Genomic DNA, 20,011 nt, shown 5'->3' on the forward strand with positions numbered 1-20,011 from the left:
GTTCCGCTCAGGAAGGATTTGAACCACCATGTCTTAAATGCATTGAGCGTGATAATGCTACTTCTGTTTCTGAATGTTCTACTGCTACTACTGTTGCAATATCTTCAACTGTTGATGTGGTAACTAACCCCTCTGCTGAAGATACCACTGCTATTGCTGATGAGAATGCTAGGTTGAAGACATTGCTTGAAACAGGGATGTACAAAAGTCTTAAAGGGCATCAGACACTATGTGATGTCCTCAAAAAGCAGATTCTGAACCGAAACCCGAGGAAAGAGGGTGTTGGGTTCGTAAGGAAAATGAATGCTGATGGCTCTTACTGGAAACCTGAGCAGTACCCCAAAACCACGTGGGTTGCTGCAAAGGAACCTTCAGCAGATCCATCCAATCTATCTGGCTTCACTTGTGCTAACCCCATTATCATTGATGAATCCCTTGATGCAAACTATAAACTGTTTAAGAATCAGAATGGTGAAGTGTTTGCCAGGTACATTGGTACTAACTGCAGGAATGGACCACCTATGAAGAAGATCTGGGTTCCGAAAAGGTGTCTGGAGAATCTTCCTGTGAATGTCATCATGACACCTCACGTGAAGAAGACAAACCTCAGATCAAAGGCTTCATACGGTCCAAAGGCTTCATATAGACAGAGGACTCACCTGAGTCGCACTAACGCAAATGTTTTGCAGGGAAACCATACCCAGGCATATGAATATGAGAGCGGTTCATCAAACCGCCATGTTCATAAGACCAAGAACTATTCTGCTTATTCTTATGAGTACTATTGTCCGCCTGCAAGACTGTTTGCTAGGGCTCCAAAGCCAAAGTTCTCAGATGCTGCACTTAGACTTATTGCTTCTAAGCCACCCTTGAAGATGTGGGTGGCTAAGAAAGCTTAACTCTCTTTTGCAGGGAAAGGTCTCCAGCAGAAAACCAAAATCGTCTGATGCTATTGCTGGGGGCCTTAAACATCTTGTAGGGCGCAAGATCAATTGCCCGAATGGTCTTACTATGTACTTCGTTCCTGAATCGCTTGCTACTCTCCCTATTAGTCCTAATCTGGATCTAAGCTTTCATAACCCACTGGTTCGTCAAATATTTTTGCTTCACAATGCTCTTCGTGAAGCCTATCCCCCTAACTGCACTGTAGGGTACGACACCAGCGTCTTCAGAATGGATTATTGACAGTGGGTGTACAAATCACATGACTGGCAAAAGAAGTCTTCTTATGGACTCAACCTTACGTCCATCAGACAAGAGCCACATCACATTTGCTGACACTGGTAAAAGTAAGGTATTGGGTCTAGGTAGAGTTGCAATCTCAAGGGATCAACACATGGATAAAGTCATGCTTGTTGAATCCCTTGGCTTCAACTTAATGTCTGTCTCAATGCTTTGCGATTTGAACATGATCGTAATGTTTGGAAAATATCGTTGCCTTGTACTAATGGAATCTGACAAGTCTCTAGTGTTTGAAGGGTATCGAAAAGATGATTTGTACGTGGTAGATTTCTCAGCAGGGCCACAGCTTGCAGTATGTCTTCTAGCAAAGGCTTCAGAATGCTGGCTCTGGCATCGGAGGCTTGGACATGCTGGCATGAGGAACCTTCACACCCTTGCGAAGAAGAAGCATGTCATAGGCATCGAGGGCGTCAAGTTCAAGAAAGACCACTTATGCGGTGCCTGTGAAGCAGGGAAGATGACGAGGGCCAAACATCCCTCGAAGACAATCATGACTACTACTCAACCCTTCGAACTGCTTCACATGGATCTTTTCGGTCCCACTCATTACTCAACTCTAACTACTACTGCTTGCCTCTATGGCTTCGTTATTGTTGATGATTATTCTAGATATACTTGGGTGCACATAATCCTTTACAAGACTGAAGTGCAGGATGTCTTCAGACGCTTCGCCAATCGAGCTATGAACAATTTTGGCGCCAAGATAAAGCACATCAGAAGTGACAATGGCACTGAATTCAAGAACACTGGCCTTGATACATATCTTGATACCTTGGGCATCACACATGAATTCTCAGCCCCATACACGCCACAGCAGAATGGCGTCGTCGAACGCAAGAACAGAACACTAATTGAGATGGCCAGAACGATGCTAGATGAATACAAGACCCCAAGAAAATTCTAGCCCGAAGACATTGATACTGCATGCCATACAATCAATCGTGTTTATCTTCACAAGCTACTGAACAAGACATCTTATGAGCTCCTTACTGACAAAAAGCCAAATGTCAGTTACTTCAGAGTATTTGGCGCAAGGTGCTGGATCAAGGACCCACATCACACCTCAAAATTTGCACCAAAAGCACATGAGGGTTTTATGCTTGGATATGGAAAGGATTCGCACTCCTACATAGTCTTCAATCTCTTTCATTACAAAGTGGTTGAAACAGTGGATGTGCGGTTCGATGAGACCAACGGTTCACAAACAGAGCAGCTGCCAAATATGCTAGATGAAGTTCCATCTAGTGAATCAATCAAGCTAATGGGAACTGGAGAAATTATACCTTCTGAAGCTCATCCTGAAGAAGAACTTATCATTTCAGCACCTGATCAACATGAAGACAATGCTCAGCCTGAAGACATACCTTCCAACAACGACAATGAACAGCAAGAGCAAAGTCTTCGCCCTATACATCCTCGCGTTACCAATGAAGTGCAGATTGAAAGAATAATTGATAGCATCAATGCACCTGGTCCACTCACTCATTCAAGGGCAACTCATCTAGCAAATTTCTGTGGGCACTTCGCATTTGTCTCAATATCAGAACCCAAGAAAGTTGAAGAAGCCTTCATGGAACCTGAATGGATTCAAGCTATGCAAGAAGAGCTTCAACAGTTTGAGCTGAATAATGTATGGGAACTGGTTAAGCGTCCTGATCCACGTAAGCATAATATAATAGGCACCAAATGGATATACCGCAACAAGCAAGATGATCATGGTCAAGTTGTCAGAAACAAAGATCGTCTCGTTGCTCAAGGATATACTCAAGTAGAAGGCATTGACTTCGATGAAACATTTGCTCCTGTGGCTAGACTTGAAGCCATACGCATACTGCTGGCCTATGCAAATCATCATAACATACTTCTATATCAAATGGATGTGAAGAGTGCCTTTCTCAATGGCAAGATTGAAGAAGAAGTGTATGTTGCACAACCGTCTCATTTTGAAAATCCAAAACATCCTGACATGGTATACAAGCTCAACAAGGCACTGTATGGCCTCAAACAAGCCCCTGGGGCCTGGTATGACACACTCAAATACTTCCTGAAGAGCAAAGGCTTCATACCTGGTTCCCTAGATCCCACTCTTTTCACGAAGACATATGATGGTGAACTATTTGTGTGCCAAATATATGTGGATGACATTATCTTCGGCTGCACCAATCAGAAGTACAGTGAAGAGTTTGGATATATGATGCAAGAGCAATATCAAATGTCCATGATGGGGGAGCTGAAGTTCTTCCTTGGTCTTCAAATACGACAACAACGCAATGGCATCTTCATATCTCAAGAAAAGTATCTCAAAGATTGCCTGAAGAAGTTCGGTATGCAAGACTGCAAAGGCTTCACAACACCAATGCCAGCCAAACATCATCTGGGTCCTGACGACAATGGTAAAGAGTTCGATCAAAAGGTATACCGCTCCATGATTGGTTCTTTACTTTATCTATGTGCATCTAGGCCAGATATTATGCTTAGTGTTTGCATGTGTGCTCGATTTCAAGCGGCACCAAAGGAGTCGCGTCACTTAGCTGTGAAGCGAATTCTTCGATATTTGGCTCACACCCCAACTCTAGGATTATGGTATCCAAAGGGCTCAAAGTTTGATCTGGTTGGATTCTCGGATGCTGATTATGCTGGTGACAAAGTTGATCGCAAGTCTACATCAGGCACATGTCACTTTCTGGGACGATCACTTGTATGTTGGTCTTCAAAGAAGCAGAACTGTGTATCTCTCTCCACTGTCGAATCTGAATACATTGCTGCTGGATCTTGCTGCGCTCAGCTTCTGTGGATGAAGCAAACACTCAAGGACTATGGCATTCATCTGAAGCAAGTGCCACTTTACCGCGACAACGAAAGCGCCATCAAGATTGCTAACAATCCAGTTCAGCACTCGAAGACAAAGCACATTGAAATTCGTCATCACTTTCTCAGAGATCATGTTGTGAAGGAAGACATTGATATCATACACATCAACACTTAAGAGCAATTAGCAGATATCTTCACCAAGCCCTTGGATGAGAAGAGGTTTTGCAAGTTACGGTATGAACTAAATATCCTGGAATCCACAAATGTCCCGTGATCAGGCACACATCCTAACCCTTATGCATATTGATGACTTAGATGTGCAACACACGAAGTGAAGTATATCTTCAATCAATGAAGACATACATTCTAAGTGTGAATACATTAATGTGGAATTTGACTTCGGAGCGCCACGATAATTGTGCGCCGTGTCTGGGTCTAATACTTCCTATACGGTGGGTAACGCCACCACCAAACGTTCTATTTTGAAGTGTTTCACTCATGGCGTTACCTTGCAATGTCTTCACATTTGGTTTGGCTTCGCTCTCAACATATTTTCATGATTATCTTCACTATGTTGATTATATATATATATATATATGCTAGTGTTCTGTCCTCTACAGCATTCACTTATAGCTATGTCTTCGTGTTGAATCTTTTGAACTAAGTGAATGTGATCGGACCCCAACCTCTCTATGCTTTCTATCTCAAACTCTACCTCACCAAATCATATGCATTCTATTGAAACTGTCGAATGTCTTCTCTGCGTCCTTGTCAGCAGAAGATACAGAGACAACCATTAAGTCCGTTTTCAATGCTCATTCCTCCATATGAAATCCAAAGAAGTAGGAATGACCACCCGGCAATCCAGGCGTGCGTGGGACGTGGAACAAACCCCAAAATTCCGCATACTGGCCACGTGTTCCTCAGATGCGAATCGCCAGGGGCACCTGTGTAATAGCACAGTGCCGCCCCTGTGCCTATAAATACACACTCACAGCGGTAATTATCTCTTCTTCCACCCTCGCACGAACCCTAGCACCACCGCTAGCTCTCGACGACGCCGGCGACGAAGCGCTTCGCTGCCGCAACCTCTCCGACGCCGTCTTCACGCCGACCGCGGACATCGTCCTCTCCGCCGTCGCCGTAGGTCTCCTCCGTCGCCAAGTTAGGGCACGGAAGAGTGAACTGCTCGGCCTCATCTCTCACTCCGTCTAGCAGTTCTCAGTGTGGTAAATAAAACTCCCTTTTTACAACACCGTTGATCCTATTGATCTGTCACTTTCTACCACAAGTAGTTTCTGTTCACACAAGCTAGATCTCTCTCATACTGCATCTCATAACATGCCTAGTATATTCACTTGTGCTTCACAAAGTAGTTAGATTCCTCACTTGTACTGATCTGTGGATTCGTACAAATCTGGAACCAACTTCTTATCTATGAGTTAATGTCTTCGCACGATGAGGTCAATGTCTTCTAAACTGATTTATCTTCTAAATCTTCTGAGAATGCATATGACCTCTTCCCCTTCCCTTGCACCTTAATGCTGTCACAGGTACATGTCCGTGGGAGAATCCTTCGGTTCTCATAGTCTGCATTCATTTGCAGAATTCTTATAGCATCACATAAATTCTTCCAAAGCCAGTTCCTGTTGGTCCAGCAAGAGAAAGCCTTTGAACATCTTGAAGCCTTTCAAGTTAAAGTTTATGGTTTCAGAGAAAGCAACAAGGAAGGGGGGCAGACAACGTCGTGGCGGAACATCCAGAGATCTGCCTAATGAACTCGCAGAAATGTATAAGACAGATCCTGAAGAGGATTATAGTCAGCACAAGACCCGAATCCAATGGATTCGACGCTATTGGGCAGAACAATGGTTCAAATACCGCTTCACAACCCAAAAGTATGCTGAGAAAAGTGCCATCAAAAAACCGTGGGGAGACATCTTATACAAGAACCTTCTACCCAGGTCCAGAGATGAAGCTATTGCCCAAAGCTTCTATCCATGCATGGTCCGTGGGCCACAGCCTGATGATGCACATCCGTCGTCACTACTCTGGTGTCGTGACGACAATCTGTTCAAGCGCAACTTCCAGTTTGCCCAAAACTCAGCGAAACAGAACAAGAAGAAATTTGGATTAGACTTCAACCCTGGTCCCTCAGCACCAAGGGCAGATGGCACACGACATGCAGAACCCAATGTCATCGGTCCTTTCGCCAACCTTGAAGGCCTCATCACCTACATCTTGGTTCAAGGGACTGCAGTGAATGAGCCTGCGGCTGACACTGAGTCTGATGACGTGCCTGCAGTGCCGAAGCCAAAGCTGTTGAAGAAGCCAAAAGCTTCAAAGCCAGCCCCTTCACCAAAAATCTCAAGGGCGAAGCCATTGGCAACTACACCTCCTGAAGACAGTGTGCAGTCTGAAGATTTATCACGCGTCTCCAAGCCCCAGAAGGCCAAGATGCCTCTGTCTAACACTGGCAAAGAGCTAACAGCTGCTGCCATCCTGCGCAATGACGACATTGATCTGTCAAGTGATGAAGATCTTGCAGATGACGCTCTTGAGCAACTCATCAAGAGCAAAGAAGAAGTAGAAATCTTCAACGATCTGCCTCTCTTTGATGTCACCATCATCCACAACTTCATTGACGAGTGGTTTGACACGCCAAACATCGGCTTTGAAGATCTGCAGCTACCTATTGGCCTCAGTATTGCCTTCCAAGGCGCCATTGCTTCAGAACTTGCTATTGCCGGCGCATTGTTGAGCTGAAGCAGAAGATTGACTATGAAAAGGCTCAGTTCAAGAAGCATATGGCCAAGCTCAGCGTGCAAGAAGTGAAGAACTTCAAGACAATGATGCACGAGCTCAAGGAAGCCTTTATGAAGAAGCGTGCAGAAGCTCAAGGGTCGCGTGAGCGCATGAAGACTTTGGCTGACAAATGTGTGCAAGCCTATAATGAGGCTGAGAAGCGCAAGGCACTTGGGCGTCCTGGCATCGACCCCAGGATGGCCGCAAAGAAGAAGAAGAAGCCTGCTACGGCTAAATCTGATGCACCAAGGCAAGAAGCAGTTCCGATTGTCTTCCCAACAAGAATGACTGGCTCGAAGCCAAAGAGCCGGTCAACAGCTTCAGAGCTCAAGAAGACAAGAACTGCTGAGGCTGAAGCCAGGAAGAGGAAACACTCTGAAGCCTCTCCTACTGCCCCACCAAGAAAAAGAGAAAGACCAAGAAAGCTCGGGCTACTCCCACAGAGCCCTTAATAGTTGAACCCATTTCTATGGTTCATCCTGACGCAGAACGTCAACTGACAGTTCATGAGCCTGCTTCCACAGAGGCTCCTGAAGCTGAAGACATTCCAGCAGCTGATCCCATTGCTGCTGAAGACATTGGTCATCATGACAATGTAGAAGATGATGCAGTCCTTCCCTAGTTAGAAAACAACGAACTCATCAACATTGGTCGTCCACTGACGCCAATTGCACAGGATGCTTCATGGGCGGATCGCCCACAAGAGGAAGAAGACTATGAGGCCCAGCCCACTCCAACTCCACAGGCGTTGTCTGCGTTCCGCAGGCTTCGCAAAGGTCCAAGGCCTCAAGTCTCTGCTGAAGACATTCCGGTTGCATCAGCCGCAGAAGAAGTAGTACCACAAGATCCCACTCCCCTGCTCCACCAAGAAGCAGTTCTCCAGGAGAACGTGCCTGTGACCGACCCTCCAGCTAGTCAAGTGGAGGATGAAAATCTTGAGGCTGCCACAACCACCAATGAAGCTAATGTGGAGCCCTCCCCAGCAAAAGCTTCAGAAGATAGCGAAGCCTCTGATCCCGCCACTTCTGTTCCTGAGTCTGCTGCCGGTCCCCAATTCAACTATCATGTTGAGCACAGGCCTCAGGTCCAGAAGCCAATCCCAAGACTACCAAGGTTTCCAGGTCCTGCATCAGCACCTGGCTCCTTCAACATCAATGGCTTCAGGGCAGACAACACGTTCTTCGATAGCTCCAGGAACCCCTACTTAAGGGAAAGGATATCATCTGATCGGTTCTGGAGCTATCCTCAGCGAAGCTATTACTCTTGCATTCTCTACAACCAAGGTCGCATCTTCCCACACAAGCTCCTTGACGTTGAAGCTATAGCTGGTCTGCCCTGTCTAGAAGAAGTGTTGGATTGCTTCGAGCAAGTGGGTCTGCTGCAATTTGTTACTGCTGAAGAGCATTGGAATGAAGAGCTGCTGCTACAATTCTATGCCACACTTCACATCAAAGGATACAACAAAGATCCAAAGACTTGGGTCCTGGAGTGGATGACTGGCAACGTTCATCATGAAGCCAATGCATTTGACATCATTGAGCTCACTGGCTTGCCCACTCCTGGCGATCTCTTCGAGCAAGGCTGTCAACTGCATGCTGAAGCTATTGAGAGCATCTTTCAGCGGCCAGAACCTAATATGAGTCAAATGCTCAGCATGATGAAGCCATTGCCTCAAGATGCTGCGTATCCCACAGAGTTCTTCGTTGAAGACCTTGAGTACCTGCCCAGAACCATCTATCACATCATCAGGCGAACTCTCTGGCCTATCAAAGGGCACTCTCCAAATGCCAAGCTTCAGGGTGCAATGAAGACTTTGGTCTTCTATATACTTCATGGCAAATGCTTCAATGCACAGGACTTCTTCATACGCCAACTTGCTGCATCAGGCATGGATCTGTTTGGTTTGAAATTCTACGCCCCTTGGGTCATGCGGCTGATCAAGCTACACTCCGCCATCTCTTATCAGCCCTTAGCCCGCAACCATCGGATCTTCTTGCCTGACGTGGACATGTCTACTGAAGCCATATATTCTGAGCCTGCAAAGCAACCTCTAAGTCTTCAGAATGCAGAACATCAGAGTTTTACACAGAACGTTGAAGGCGTTGAAGCAGTTTCTCGGGTGTATCCTTTGGCTGGCACTACACGTGCACCACACCCTGCCTCAACTGAAGCCACTGACAGTGCCACTGCTTCAAGACCCAAGAAGCGCACTCGTGTTCTCAACGACCGAGAGCTTCTTGTGGCCCTACATCAGAAACAAGATAGGCATCATGACTGGTTGAAGCGTCAGATGAAAAGCCTCTTGGTGGATGTTAATCGCACTCGAAATCTTGCCACCAAGAATGCTTTCGTTGCCCATGAAACCTGTCGTCGCACATGGAAAGGGCTAATGATGATGCTTTCTGAAGCTGATCTTCAAGAGGATGGCTTCACTGAGAGATTCAAGTTTGACTCCACACCTCCTCGAAGGGCTGTGCTGCTAGGAACTCCATCCCTTGAAGACTCTGAGTTCTCTTCCTCTGCTGCCACAGTCACTGCCAGAATTATTGAGGAAGAAGACGATGCTACTTCACCGCCACCTGCTTCAGCACCTCCAAACTCTTCTGCACCACCAAACAACACCAACAACCCTACTACTTCACCTACTCCTCATGGGAACGAGTAGAGTCTCTATATCTTCAAACCTTTTTGGTCATTACTGACAAAAGGGGGAGAAGCATATGAGATTGATAGTCTTCAAGCGGGTTCATATGGGCGGGTGCCTTATATTTTGCTTGGTACTTACAACTCTCGTTTTTTTGCTACATTTGGTTCTTATGAGTTGTAACACTTAAACTAGATAGTCGTCTGCTACTTATTCGCCACCTTGTTTTGCGAAGATAAATTCCGCATGTGCGACGATAAATTCCGCACTTAGCTCATTCTGCAGACGTCCATTTTCCATTATGCATGGCATTATCTTCATATACTTTCACATGCATAGTGGATTGTCATCACAAGTTGAAGTGGATCTCCACAAGTAACACCTGCCATGTGCATTTGCCTTCCAAAAGCAAATTAACTTATATGCACATCTTCAGGGGGAGCCCTTGCAACTTATGAAGACAATTCCTTATCCTTTACAGTTTCACATATTATATTCCCCGTTGAAAACTTCAACTAGTTTGTCATCAATCACCAAAAAGGGGGAGATTGTAAGTGCATCTAGTGCCACCCCTAGTTGGTTTTGGAGTATTGACGACAAACCTAGTTGAGGGACTAATGTGTTTGTGAGAATTGCAGGATAACACAGGCAGAAGTCCCTCATGATTCGGTTTTACTACCAGAGATGACCCCTAAAAATGTATGAAGACATTGAAGTCAAAGGTGGTATATGAAGATATTCACATTGAAGACTATGACAAGAGAAGACACGATATGAAGCCTATGGAGCTCGAAGACTTAAGATCTTTCGTAGTTCTTTTTCTTTTGTGTTGAGTCATAGGAACCACCGTACTGTTAAGTGGGGTCTAAGAGAACCAGTCAGAATGACTGAAGTGATGCTTAAACAAAACCTATGTCTTTGAGTGAAGACTTTGAGAGCGAATCTTGTCCAGAGTCGGGTAAGTCAGCTTTGCTTGAAGCCCAAGTAAAGTTGTCGTGTGAGTTTGAAATCTGACCGTTGGAACACGTGTCAGTTCCTTAGTGACCCAGGGTCATTTCGGACAAATCAGGTCGGGTTGCCAAGTGGCTATAAATAGCCCACCCCCTACAACCATAAATGGTTGGCTGCTCAGATTGAAAGCACGGCTTTTGTCGTTTGAGAGTAACCCACCTCGAAGCCTTTGAGAGCGAATTCCTTGCGAGGATAAAGCCCTAACCACTCAGAGCCAGAGAGAATTGGGCATCACTTAAGTCTTCTTGTCTGTGTGATCTGAAGACTTATTACACTTGAGGACTGTGCATCCTCTAGCCGGTTAGGCGTCGCGTTCTAAGCATCCAAGAGACATTGTGGATTCCCGGTGAACGAAGTCTGTGAAGGTTTGGGAGTCTACCTTGAAGACTTACCAGAGTGATTGGGCGAGGTCTATGTGACCTTAGCTCAGGGAGAATACGGTGAGGACTGGGTGTCCTGAGCTGCGTGTTCAGGACTGGGTGTCCGGGACTGTGTGTCCTAAGGTTTAAATACCTAGCCACTCCAACCAGACGTACAGTTGTCACAGCAACTGGAACTGGTCCAACAAATCATTGTCTTCAACGAGTCACTGGTTTCATCTTCACTTCACTTTACTTACTGTTCCTCCTTGTGAAGTCATTGTATGTTTGCTCTATCATTTGTCTTCACTGAGTGACTGCGTGTTCAGTTTGGCTTCACAATATCTTCCAACCTGATCCTTACTACCTAGTTGCTATTAGTCTTTGTGCTTCCACTTCATTGAATACTTGATTATGGTTTTCCTAGTGTAGTCTACCTTCCACTGCATGATAATAGGTTTATTTCTATCGTTTGTCTTCATAACTTCCATGTTTTGAAGACTTTCATAAAAATCGCCTATTCACCCCCCCTCTAGTCGATATAACGCACTTTCACATTCCACTCGAAGCAGGCGCCCGACCAGTGATCCGAGGTCATCCGTCACGCTTAGACATTGATCTCATTTTGGCATATCCGGTTTGTTGAACTACAATTTGCTTTGCTTTGTTTCAAACTTTTGAATTCAGACAATTTGTATCGTATGACCGACATGCATGGATTTGATGATCAAATTTTAAGATATGTGAATGTAGGATGCAACATATGAGGGGCCGGCGGGTGCTGTTCGCGGACGCACCTGAATGCGAGCGCGGACGTATAGGGAGCCGGATAAGTCCGGCTGTAGATGCTCTTAGGAGTGATCTGCTGGTAGTTCGTCAAGAGTGGCCTAAGAAAAAGGAGATTGATGTCCAACCGAAACTGGCAACACCACTATATGTCCTTGCATATAAAAAAGGACAACGCTAACGCCCACACGTGTGGGGGGAGCGAAACCCGTCCACACGTCCTATAACACACAGATTGCGCCACGTCACCATATGCATGCATGCGGAAATCTTTTAGGATTTTTAGTTTTAAAATGTTTTATCTCTTAAATGAAAAATCCGATTGAAGATCCGTTTTCACCATTAAATCCCCCGCGACGAGATCTTCGAAACTAGATCTCCTATCAATATAGTTCAACAATATTTTTTTGAGTTAAAAGTTGCCATGTCTATTGCACATGAATTGCCACGGTGTTTACACTGAAGTTGTCATGATATGTTTCAGCTATTTTCTTCTACATTTAAAAGTAAATTTTGACATTTATAAAATAGGGAATTAAGAAACTAGACAGGCCATGAACTATAAACTAAAATTGACATGATACATGCACTTAAAATTGCCATGGTTCAGATAAAAAATAAATTTTATGATCAAAGTACTGGAATTGCTATGCTCTACAAATTGAAATTGCCACATGGCAACTTTAGTTTAAGCACTATGACAACTACAGTGTAAACATCATGGCAACTTTTTGGCAAAAAAATTCATCGAAACATATCAACATGGGGTCTAGTTTTAAAGATCTCGTCGAGACAGATTTAATGGTGAAAATGGGTTTTTAATTAGGAGATAAAATATTTTTAAACCGAAAACCAAAAAAATCCTGCTGATGTCATCTGTTCACACGTGGCAAAATGAGTGGTAAAGGAGACGTGTGGGCGATGTGCAAGATGCCAAACGTGTAAGCGTTAGTTTTTTCTCAAAAAAAGGACTGACGCTTCGCAGAAGATGTCATATATTTGAAGCCCGGAAATCTCAGAGCCGAATCACCTCCTTAACAAAAGATTCACTTTGTTTTGTATTTTTCTTAATAATTAATAAAAAATAACTATGTGCATCATAATAATGCAGAGGGCTCTACCTTCTTTTCGCAAAAAACAAAATGTTTGCCTATCCCGTAGTGGCGATGGATAGAACACCACCGCGACGGAGAGGGGGACAAACCACCAGAGGGCGAACTGTCACGTCAGGGAGACACCCAAGGGGAGAAAAGAGGCACAACCTCATCGTTGCCGCAAAACGATCGAGGGGACATCACCCACAAGGGTCGGCTTTCCGACATCGACGCCATTGGCTGCCCATAACAACAATACCGCATAGAATAGGAAGAAGAAGACTATTATCTCAATACAACATGAAGAGTTGAAGACACATGTGGCGCCCGCCCAGATCCAAAGAACCCAAGACAACCACACTGCCTCTCAGATCTAACATCAGAAGCTAAGGGAACCATCGCTTCGATGGGAGGTATGGAGGAAAATTATTTATTGCCTTTGTTGCCATCATCGTAGTGGAAGCTATGGACAACCAAAGACCTAACTAAGATACCTAGACTATTGAACGGACGTACCAGGATCCTTGCGATTCTCCTGCACCCCCTGCCCTCGGCCGAGACAACCGGTGGAGGTGAGGGGACCCCGGTGATGCCGAAGCATGAGGCGGATGCTCTCTCTCCTCTTGCTGGTTCGCTTTGGCATCTATGGTTTTACTTGCCCTTCAATTGGTGGAGAGATGTTATGGTGTTAGTGTCATGAACACTATCTACTTCTCCCTCCGTTTCCAAATATAAGTTTTTTTAGAGATTTTAATATGAACTATATACGGATATATATATACATATTTTAGAGTGTATATTTATTCATTTTGTTTTGTATGTAGTTCGTAGTCGAATATCTAAAAAGGCTTATATTTAGTAACGGAGGGAGTAGCTAGCATGCAAGGGTAGTTAATGAAGTGATATTGTGCATCTCTAGTTTGCTTGATGATGCCTGGAACAAACTCCAATTCCAGCTTGGCCAAATCAAAATACAGACATAAAATGTTGGCTGCTTCACTTCTTCAACTCAATCAAACTAGCGAAAAACATGATATAGCTGAAGAGTGGTCAAGTAATTATTTGGACTTTCGGCTCGGGCTATTTTTTTCGTGTCAACTGACAAATTCAACATTTCCAGAACATCACGGAGCTATTTTTTTCCTCAAGAAACCATTTTTTATTTCTGAACCACAATACTCAAAAAACCTAGTGAATCCCTTTTTACCATTTATTTATCCTCATAGGAAAAGAAAAGAAGTCAGATAATTAATTGCAGAAGGACAAAATATCAAGTTCAAATGTAAAATGGGGAAAATAATCAGTTAACCTGCCTGTATGGGAGGGCAAATAATCAAACTACAAATAACCTGGGCCAAAAAATAGAATTCCCCATTAGGAAAGGGGCTTGGGGCTTTGATGAAATGCTAGAATGCCCCACTGGATGTGGGGGATGCCTGTGTAACAGCTCAAGCGTGTCAATGGAGGTCCATCGATAAGGAGATGAATTTTTTTTCCGAAAAGGGTAACAAGTCCCGGTCTCTGCATCAGAATGATGCATACGGCCATATTATCTACTATCACTATAAAAGAAAGAGAGAGACAGATCCAAACAATCATATCCATCCATCATTTAAATCTAATAGTTCTTAATCAGTCTGTGTTTAACGCTACCAACCACGCAACAAGCCACGATCGATCGCTAATCGCCCCGCAGTAAAAATCGTCCCGCAGTCAACAAAAAAAAAAACCGCCCCCGCACGACTTCCTCCTTCTCCCGCGCGTCCTCCCGCAGCCGCGCCGTTCGCTTTTCACCGCTGCCGCGGGTCGCCGTTCACCGCTGCCGCCGGTCGCCGGGACGGGAGCCTCCCCGCCGCGGGTCGCCGCCTCCGCCCGCGCCCTTCACAGCGCGCCGCCGGAGCCGCGGGTCGCCGCCTTCGCCCGCGCCCTTCACCGCGCGCCGCCGTAGCCGCGGGTCGCCGCCGGAGCCCGCGCCCTTCACCGCGCGCCGCCGGAGCCGCGGGTCGCCGGGAGCCTCCCTAGCCGCCGGAGCCGCCCCGCCACGCTGCCACTCTGCCGGATTCACAAGTAAGTTTCTATACTCAGAGTGAGTTAATTGCACCTACGGTACACGAACTTGCACGACGGGTACATATTCATACAACAACTTGAAAGATGATGCAAATAGGTCACAAAACTTGAGTTTTGGGTACATTTAGATACAATTCCATCTATTGCCATTAACACCCCGTTAACTCTGCCTACATGGCATGTAAAAAGGTGGTACTGGGCATGCACTATCTTAGCAAACAATCACCATGTCAACAAGATGCAGTAAGCCAAGATAATAAGCGGTCTATCTCCCCATTGAACAACTGCGGCCATCCGGTTGTTTGCTTGGCTCGTGTATGTGAAGTAGCCAGCCTTGCATATGCATTGTACTCCAATTTCGTTTAATCTCTCACCTGCTGACAAGTGGGTCGTGCATAGATGGTTCAAAGGATAAAAAAATCTATCTCAACGAGTACAAAGTTCGAGTAGTAGTTTCGGATTTGTTGGCCACGACACACGTAAATGCGATATGGTCAGGTCTTGTGTACGAACCTTCGGGAAGCACTATCTTCGGGATGAACTATCATGTGCGTAGTGGTTAGCACTGAACGCCTTGAGAGAAATTGTCTCAGGTTCGAATTTTGGTCTCCTCCATTTTTAGAAACAATTAATTTCTCCTCGTAGCTCACAGGTGGGACCTACCCCAATGAACTGACGTAGAGCGTGGGCCCACTGTCATGTTTGACATGCCATGTAGGCAGAGTTAACGGGGCTTTAACAGCAATAGACGGAAATGTACCTACATGTACTCGAAATTCAAGTTATGTGACCAGTTTGTATCATTTTTCAAGTTGTTGTATGAATCCGTACCCGCTGTGCAAGTTCATGTATCATAGGTGTAATTAACTAAGCAAACCAATTTCAAATTCTGCCAGCATATAGACAAATAGCTGCCATCAGGATTCCTGAAATTTACGAGGACATATTGAATTAGTGAGGATTTCGGAAATTTGTAGTCCAAGCAACTCATATTTTGAAGTTTTGTTGCTTACCTTCCCATCCCATTGTGTTGCTATGCTCCTGAAGTTGCCTAAATTTTGCTATATTGGGTTACCCACAATAGTATCAGCAGCGATGTTTTGTTTTGTGACAACTACTCAAATTTATAATCTAAATATATAAGTTGCACGCCGTGCTGTTGCTGGCAGCTTCTGACGCCATCTGAATCTTTTCCGGTGAGCCACCTTGTTCTCTCTTCTCTCTCCAATTTGTACAAGATTGAGTACCTCCGCTGCATCTACACGACCGTCATCTTCTAATGCGCATTAGGCTATCACCAGCAAGAATCTGAGCCGCCGCCACTGTGCAGAAGCTCCCTGCTGTAGTGAGATTGAAACTTCAGAATCATTACACTTGTAGCTATATTCTGTCCCCTTTTTCTGTTGGGCTTCATATATTCATTGGTTGATATGATTTTTAGGTCAGGATAAATTGTGGTGATTTTGCATAATCTGTCCAGGGAGCTTTTCAAGACCAAATGCTTCCTCAATCAAGCTGTTTGGCAACAACAATGCCAAGGTTCAGTTCGGCAAGGAAGCCCAACAACTTTTCACAATGACCACTATGACAAGTATTCTGGTCAGTGGTTGTTGCTCTCTTGTGGTCGGATGTATTATGGATGTCTCTTGTGCCACTGACAGATTGGTTTGGTGCTTGGTGTGATTTTCAGGCTTGGTAAAACAAGAAGATTCTGACGGTGCGGACAGATGTTAATAAGGAGGTTATCTGGTCCTCTCGACTACCAGCGAGGCCAAAAAGTGTAGATATATGCCTAAGTGTATGATATCATGGCATTCACACGCTTCACTCCATCTAATACATCAAACAAAGTGTGGGTATTGCCTCTCTTTGATTTCTATCATCATGAATGGATATGTGCATATCCTCATAACTTATTGTCTGTGTTGCTTGAATAAGAATTGTTTTATTTGTTCATGTGTTTTTAATGTTAACCAGTGTTATGGTCCCTAAAAAAGAACCACCGATGGTAATTTGTAGTTTTCTATGTGGAAACCTGGGTGATGGATAGTCTTATCAGGGTTGTGTGCCATTCAAAAGGGAGAGGAAAGTAGCTTAGTCCAAGATTTTTATGCCACTGAGATCTGGCATTACTTTTTTCTTTTACCGTGTTCTGTTATGAACTCACTCAGAAAGTAGTACAAATAAAAAAAATGGCTTCATGGATTCTTCTTCTGACTGCCTTTCCTCAAAGGAAAGGTTAATTAGTTTTACTTTTTTTCCTTAGTTGACATTTTAATATTTTTGTGTGTACTAATGAAAGGTTGCATTTATTTTCCTTTATTTGGTGATGGTAAGAACATATGCTGGTTGCTATATCTTGTTTTGGCAACGTTAATAGCAATTACCTTGGTTTTAACAAAGTGCATATATAGTCTGATTCATCGTAGCCTTGTAGGCAAAACATGCGGTGATAAAAATCTAGACAACTATTTTCACTATAAATTCCGAGTAATACTAGATAGTCTAACATGGCTTCAGATTCTTTTGTTGTTTCATATGTTAGTTTTCTTCTACACATGGACAAGGGGGGTAAGTTTGGTGTGCGTTGTATATTTCTCGATGTAATATCTCAACACTTCCTTTTTTATAGTCTTTAGTTGCTAGCATATAGGTCAATTGTAGAGGTAGCACTTTGTGTTCTCTGGGCTAAGCTTAGTTGGGTGTCAGGCCAAGCACCAAGCAGTTGGCTGCAGCCTGACACTCTAAGAATCTGAGGTAGTATGTTTTTGTTTCTGTGTAGCGATGCATGGGCCTTTAGCTATCTTCGAAGCGAATAATAATTGATTAATGTATTTCAAAGAAAGAAAGGAGTGCAATACAACCAGAATGGCCAATGTTGAAGATCTCAAGTTTTTTTTTCAGAGTGAAGAGTACTCCATATAAATTCGATTGCAGAAGAAACAGTAAGTTTTAACTACTTGATTTTTGACTTCTTGTAGGAGCAGTGGCGGAGCTAGACGAAAACCATTGGGGGGCGAAACGTAAATGACAAAGAGCTGGGGGGGGGGGAGGATAATTTTCACCTCATCCTGGCCCTTCAAAAAAAAATTCTTCAGGGTTTTCTCCAAAGTTGGGGGGGCCACGGCCCCCCTCGGCCCCAACATAGCTCCGCCGTTGTGTAGGAGGGTGAGAAGATTAGTCCTCAATTAGTTTCTTCCTTGTTTTAATTTGGCTTAACCTCTAATGCACGTGAATTGTGAGGTATTTGTTGTGCGGGCATGATGAGGTTCTAAAGCTTTGTACCAAATTCCAGGTTTGTGTATTAATGAAATTGGTGTAAAATTAACAGTTATCTTCTCTGATTTTAGAAGGGTGGAGTTCAGGTTTGTGTAGTAATGATAGTCAAGTTATTCCACCTCCTCTATCGACAATTGGTATTTCATCCTTGAAGGTGTTCCTTTAGAAGGGCAGAGTTGTAGAAACACCGGATCCCCGATGAAGAGTCAAGTTCAGTTTGCAACTTTTCTTTCATTTAGTGATATATTGAGCCTTAGATTTGCATCACAGGTGAGATATTGAACCCTACGTATAGTTTAGTTTAGTTTAGATGAATGATGTTAATATTTTGATACATTGTTTAAGTAAGGATTATCATGAATGCTAACTGATGAAATCTGTGCATCCAAGATGGCATAAGATCAGACTTCACTGTATATAAATGATTGTTGTTTGCAGAGGGTGATCATCACGCCACTGAGGATAGTGTCGCCGTCGGTGCCGAGGCTGATTGTCGACCGCCCGGATCTGGGGGCGCCGCTCAGGCCAGGCGTCCGCACCATGATGCTGCCATCTTCCTACGAGTCATTGCTAGCTGGAGTTGATCGGTAACTGGTTGATTTGGCCATTAATCGCTTACCCTGATCTCTCCATTTCATATAGGTTAGCTTGGCTAGCGTCCGTCACATGGTTTTTGGGGTCTTCTCTGCATATATTCGCAAGACAAATAGGCCTACTATAGCATAGTCAAAATTGGTAGCACTATCTAGAAAAGTTGTATATTTTTGGTGAAGTTCTCAAGTTGTGCATTGTGGTAGTGTCCCTGCTTCATCTATAACAACATCTGCACCTCACTGCCAAGTTGCTGGTGAGCCTCATCCACGCTAAAGATGAGGGCGTCAATTGGGCCTTTTTCTCAGTTTGTTCAAATTGCAAGTTTGACTGATTCCCCCTCTAATTTAGGTTGTGAGCCCCTTCGATTAATTCCTTGCTATAACTCTGTAGTGACGGTATCGAGTTTCAAGGATTTTGGGTCCAACTCTGTATGAATACTGTTTCTTTGCCGCAATTTGGTCGATCCAATCTAAAAAACGAGACCAGAGAGGCAAGCACCCCTCGGCATATTTTTATAGGACATACCTAGATTTTTATATTATAATCAGATGGACACACTGTTTGAAGTAGTCTTGCAGTAGATAGTGTTAAGATGTGCTATATGGGATGATATGAACCAAATAGCAAAAGCATTGTTGTTGCCTATGCTACTAAAACAATATGGATACAACATTAGCTAAAAGGCTATTTTTATATTTATTCATCTTCAAATCATTCATTTTTCTTTAACTTTTTATTTGCTTCCTCATTGCGTTCTTGATTTTCAGGTAACATAATTGATATGTTTTAGCATTCAAGGTGTATGTTCACACAAAACTGTTTTTACATGTCACAATGTTTGTGAATGGAGCAGCAACACATTTTTTTACATTTTATGGGCATATGCCAAGATCTCTTATGCTCCTAAAAAGGATCTGATCTTGATATACATGTCCTTGGCACTTTCAGAAGTATGTAGACCATCTCCCGGTACATGTAGAAATACCAATTTCAGAAATATGTAAAGGGACCTTCTCTTGGTCCATGTAAATAGCACTTTCAGATATTGTAAATGTGCAAATATACTTTAAAACACCTCAATACGATTATATGTTCCGTGTGTTGCCAAATTTTCATTAACACGTTCTCCTGCTCAATTAAAGCCATGCACAGAAGATTTGAGTACTGACAAAGTATTTTCATGCATCAAATTACCTTAGTGAAGAGAATACGTGTAAAATGTAGGGATTCTTTTCCTGGAACTTTAGTCACAATGATATCATTTTAATGAGGTTTCTAATTCACCATACTGCTAAGTTGGGATCTCAAGTTTTCTG

General features: G+C 43.9%; 1 long non-coding RNA gene across 13 annotated transcripts; it reads left to right on the top strand.

Moving 5' to 3' along the window:
* The first annotated feature begins 14,466 nt into the window (after positions 1 to 14,466).
* LOC125512708 lies at positions 14,467 to 19,790 on the top strand. Of its 13 annotated transcripts, none has more exons than XR_007285496.1 (5): positions 14,467 to 14,819; positions 15,992 to 16,167; positions 16,264 to 16,421; positions 16,513 to 16,674; positions 17,804 to 19,790. It is a non-coding gene; the product is annotated as an uncharacterized LOC125512708 (long non-coding RNA). The 13 variants fall into 13 exon arrangements; XR_007285503.1 differs by having other exon boundaries at positions 15,992 to 16,018; XR_007285502.1 differs by lacking the exon at positions 14,467 to 14,819 and having other exon boundaries at positions 14,826 to 16,167; positions 17,804 to 18,743; positions 19,463 to 19,790.
* Positions 19,791 to 20,011: the final 221 nt, after the last annotated feature.

This window comes from Triticum urartu, chromosome 6 (assembly GCF_003073215.2).
Source record: "Triticum urartu cultivar G1812 chromosome 6, Tu2.1, whole genome shotgun sequence".
Classification (NCBI taxonomy): domain Eukaryota; kingdom Viridiplantae; phylum Streptophyta; class Magnoliopsida; order Poales; family Poaceae; genus Triticum; species Triticum urartu.